Genomic DNA, 5,000 nt, shown 5'->3' with positions numbered 1-5,000 from the left:
TCTTTGCAGTCCGTCCGAGAGGTGGGGGCACGCACGGCAACACGGCCGGCCTGCCTGCTTGGGACGATGCGGTCCTTTCGTTCAGCGGTTCCACGGTTTGGCCGGCGCGAGCAGATGCTTGGGGGGAGACGGTGGCGTCAGCCACGCACTCACTCTGCTTCTGCAGTCCGGTCCACTCCGCCCGTTCTAGCTGCTCGTTTGGTCCCTCGCCCGCCAGCAGACCGTTCCGCCGACGGTGCTCCTCCTCCGCAGCGACTTCTGCCTAGCCCCTCTGCCGGGTGCGATGTCTCCGGCGTCCGCACCGATCCTCGGCATTGGTGCCGCACACGCAACGCCTGCGTCGTTGGAAGGGCTTCGCCGTTGGCGTCGCACACAGCCCTGTGGGGGTGTCTTTGCAGTCCGTCCGAGAGGTGGGGGCACGCACGGCAACACGGCCGGCCTGCCTGCTTGGGACGATGCGGTCCTTTCGTTCAGCGGTTCCACGGTTTGGCCGGCGCGAGCAGATGCTTGGGGGGGAGACGGTGGCGTCAGCCACGCACTCACTCTGCTTCTGCAGTCCGGTCCACTCCGCCCGTTCTAGCTGCTCGTTTGGTCCCTCGCCCGCCAGCAGACCGTTCCGCCGACGGTGCTCCTCCTCCGCAGCGACTTCTGCCTAGCCCCTCTGCCGGGTGCGATGTCTCCGGCGTCCGCACCGATCCTCGGCATTGGTGCCGCACACGCAACGCCTGCGTCGTTGGAAGGGCTTCGCCGTTGGCGTCGCACACAGCCCTGTGGGGGTGTCTTTGCAGTCCGTCCGAGAGGTGGGGGCACGCACGGCAACACGGCCGGCCTGCCTGCTTGGGACGATGCGGTCCTTTCGTTCAGCGGTTCCACGGTTTGGCCGGCGCGAGCAGATGCTTGGGGGGAGACGGTGGCGTCAGCCACGCACTCACTCTGCTTCTGCAGTCCGGTCCACTCCGCCCGTTCTAGCTGCTCGTTTGGTCCCTCGCCCTCCAGCAGACCGTTCCGCCGACGGTGCTCCTCCTCCGCAGCGACTTCTGCCTAGCCCCTCTGCCGGGTGCGATGTCTCCGGCGTCCGCACCGATCCTCGGCACGGCGCGGGTGCGCACCTGTGGGCCGCCGCCCCGTGCTCCACGTCCGTCCGTGTGTGCCCGCTGTGGGGACCGTCTTCCTCTCGCCTGGGCGACGGCTTGCGGGCTGCGACGTGACCTTGCCACCGCCTTGCAGCATTACATCCGCAGTTGAAACGAAGAGAGCTGCTGCGGGCTTGGGTGCTTGTCCTGGCGGCTTGTCGACGGGACCACGGTGAACGGCCACTGTGTGACTCCGCAGGGAGACGTTCTGGTGCAGTCAGGGGCCTTTTTGTCTCCCGCCGCGGTGAAGCTTTGGTCGCATTCTAGTCACTCTCTCTTCAATCCCGGTACGGGGTACCTGTTCATGCTCACCATTCCTCGAGCACCCGCGTGCAGAGGGTGGGTGCGAGGTTTAAAGATTCGTGGTCCGCCTGTCGGTCCGGTCTCGTGCTGACTTGAGCGAGTGTCCTCCGCGTTCGAGAGAATGTGCCTGTCCGCGGGGGCAGCCGCGCTTGCGAGCGTTCCGCCGCGCCCCCTTCCCCAGCCCGCCGAGGTTGGGGCGTGCGGGGTCGGCTTGCGCCCGTAGCGTCGGCCTGTCCTCCGCGGCTTGCACCCGACTCAGTCCGCTGCGGCCTCGCCTCGACTCTCGAGCCTTCCGACAGACGGTGACACCAGAGAACTCTGCCTCTGGCTGTTGCGGGGCGTGACGGCGCGTGTCGGGCTCCGGCCCGTCACCCACGCCGGCACTCAACGCCTGCGAGCGCCCTGTTTCCTCCGAGAAAGGTTTTTCGCTTGATTGTCGCTCGAGTGCGTGTGCCTCCGGGGCTCACGCCGTGGTACGCGCCAGGCTGGGGCTCCACCGTCACGTCGGCGGGGGAGCGTTTAGCGCGTCCCAGGATCGGACAACCTCTCCGGGGGCCCGAGCCGAAACCCGACACGGTATAAAAGTCGTAACAAGGTTTCTGTTGGTGAACACGTTGTGAAGGATCTTTGTCGGCCGGGGGCCCGCCACCTCTCCGGGGAGGGCGGCCCGTCACTCCTTGAACGCGAAGGCTGGCGCCGGTTGGGCCAGGCAGGAGAGCCTCACGGGGGCCGGCCCCGGGGCCAGGTATCGGACAACCTCTCCGGGGGCCCGAACCGAAACCCGTAACACAGAATAAAAATCGTAACAAGGTTTCTGTTGGTGAACACGTTGTGAAGGATCTTTGTCGGCCGGGGGCCCGCCACCTCTCCGGGGAGGGCGGCCCGTCACTCCTTGAACTCGAAGGCTGCGCCGGTTGGGCCAGGCAGGAGAGCCTCACGGGGGTTGGCCCCGGGGCCGTGGCCCGTACTGACGCTGGCGCCTCCCACGCGGGTGGGAGGTCACACCGACAATTTCGCCGTACCCGTCGAACGGGCCTGGTCACCCGTACGCACGTTCCGCCGAAGCCGGGCGACGTCGATCTCGGTCCCACTCGGTTGGGCCGGCGCGCGGGCGCCGCCACCGACGAGCACGCACACGCTCGGTTGCACGCCGGCAAGTCCATGCGGGTGCCGCACACGCTACGCCTGCGCCGTTGGAAGGGCTTCGCCGTTGGCTTCGTAGGGTGTCTTTGCAGTCCGTCCGAGAGGTGGGGGCACGCACGGCAACACGGCCGGCCTGCCTGCGTGGGACGATGCGGTCCTTTCGTTCAGCGGTTCGGCGGTTTGGCCGGCGCGAGCAGACGCTCGGAGGGAGACGGTGGCGTCAGCCACGCACTCACTCCGCTTCTGCAGTCCGGTCCACTCCGCCCGTTCTAGCTGCTCGTTTGGTCCCTCGCCCGCCAGCAGACCGTTCCGCCGACGGTGCTCCTCCTCCGCAGCGACTTCTGCCTAGCCGCTCTGCCGGGTGCGATGTCACCGGCGTCCGCACCGATCCTCGGCACGGCGCGTGTGCGCACCTGTGGGCCGCCGCCCCGTGCTCCACGTCCGTCTGTGTGTGCCCGCTGTGGGGACCGTCTTCCTCTCGCCTTGGCGACGGCTTGCGGGCTGCGACGTGACCTTGCCACCGCCTTGCAGCATTACATCCGCAGTTGAAACGAAGAGAGCTGCTGCGGGCTTGGGTGCTTGTCCTGGCGGCTTGTCGACGGGACCACGGTGAACGGCCACTGTGTGACTCCGCAGGGAGACGTTCTGGTGCAGTCAGGGGCCTTTTTGTCTCCCGCCGCGGTGAAGCTTTGGTCGCATTCTAGTCACTCTCTTCAAAGCCCGGTGAGGGGTACCTGTTCATGCTCACCATTCCTCCGGCACCCGTGTGCGGAGGGTGGGTGCGAGGTTTAAAGATTCGTTGTCCGCCTGTCGGTCCGGTCTGGTCTCGTGCTGACTTGAGCGAGCGTCCACCGCGTTCGAGAGAATGTGCCTGTCCGCGGGGGCAGCCGCGCTTGCGAGCGTTCCGCCGCGCCCCCTTCCCCAGCCCGCCGAGGTTGGGGCGTGCGGGGTCGGCTTGCGCCCGTAGCGTCGGCCTGTCCTCCGCGGCTTGCACCCGACTCAGTCCGCTGCGGCCTCGCCTCGACTCTCGAGCCTACCGCCAGACGGTGACACCAGAGAACTCTGCCTCTGGCTGTTGCGGGGCGTGACGGCGCGTGGCGGGCCCCGGCCCCTCACCCACGCCGGCACTCAACGCCTGCGAGCGCCCTGATTCCTCCTTTTTTTCGCTTGATTGTCGCTCGAGTGCGTGCGCCTCCGGGCTCACGCCGTGGTACGCGCCAGGCTGGGGCTCCACCGTCACGTCGGCGGGGGAGCGTTTTGCGCGTCCCAGGATCGGGCAACCGATCCGAAACCCGATACAACTTTTAGCGGTGGATCACTCGGCTCGTGCGTCGATGAAGAACGCAGCTAGCTGCGAGAATTAATGTGAATTGCAGGACACATTGATCATCGACACTTTGAACGCACTTTGCGGCCCCGGGTTCCTCCCGGGGCTACGTCTGTCTGAGGGTCGCTTGACAATCAATCGCACTTCGCGCGCATCCGTGCGCCGAAGAGCGCGGCTGGGGTGTCGCAGAGGTGCCGTCCTCTCTGTCCCCCTAAGTGCAGACCCAGAGTAATCCGCGTCGGAGAGCTTGACCTCTTGGGTGCCGGCGTCCGCCTCCGGGCTCGTCGGCACTGCCCGCTCCCGCACTGGCCCAGCCACCTCGGGGTCGCCGGCACGGCTGTCATCGGGTTGCCAGAGAGAGAGAACGTGACTGCCTCGCTGCCGGGACCGTGTGTGCCTTCCGTTAGGCTCGGGCCAGGGGGGTTGACTCTCTGTTGATGTGTGTGTGTGGCTCGTCCACGGGAAGGATCCGCAAGAGTTGGCTCGGTTGGGTGCTCCGGCACAGAGAGTGAGAGAGTGGAGTGACTGTCCGCTGGACGTCTCCGGACACGTTGCCTCGCGTGGTCCGTGCTCGGTTGCCTGCCGGTGGGTTGCCGTGGCCGTTCAGTGCCGTCGCGTGGAGGACGGCAGCTTGACGCGTGTGACGCTTGATGCCTGGATCGGTGCTCGGTCGTGCCGTGCTTTTCTTCCCTCTGTTGCGCGTGCGAGTGCTTGCATTTTTGTCGTGGGAATCCGTGGCGGTTGGGTGTCGTTGCTTGTGTTGCGCTGGAGCTGCGGCTCCTTCCACACTCCGCAGCCCACCCTCTGCCGTTGCGGTTCTGGGGCAATGTGCCTGCGCCCGCGTTCAACGTGTGCCTTGGGTTCGAATCGTCGCAGAGCCGACTTGGCCGTGTGGTCCTCGCTCCGGTGTCTCCCCGTGTCCTGCTGCCGCCGAAGTCTTCTACGTGAAAGGTGCTGTCCTGGCCGCGGCGTGGCCACCCGCCGCTTGCAGCCCGTGCGCTCCGCCGCCCGGCTTCGTCCTTGGCGTCTGGCCTTTCGCTCCGGCAGGCTGTGTGTCCCACGGCCCTGCTTTTCTCTCGCTCGATACCGCCGTC

General features: G+C 66.9%; 1 non-coding gene across 1 annotated transcript; it reads left to right on the top strand.

Annotated features, from left to right (window-relative positions):
* The first annotated feature begins 3,878 nt into the window (after positions 1 to 3,878).
* LOC144487979 (5.8S ribosomal RNA) lies at positions 3,879 to 4,032 on the top strand. Its single transcript, XR_013496489.1, has one exon. It is a non-coding gene; the product is annotated as a 5.8S ribosomal RNA (ribosomal RNA).
* Positions 4,033 to 5,000: the final 968 nt, after the last annotated feature.

Source organism: Mustelus asterias, unplaced genomic scaffold (assembly GCF_964213995.1).
Source record: "Mustelus asterias unplaced genomic scaffold, sMusAst1.hap1.1 HAP1_SCAFFOLD_1173, whole genome shotgun sequence".
NCBI classification, from domain to species: Eukaryota; Metazoa; Chordata; class Chondrichthyes; order Carcharhiniformes; family Triakidae; genus Mustelus; species Mustelus asterias.
Note: the sequence above shows the minus strand (reverse complement) of the source record. Positions and strands in the feature narration are given on the sequence as shown.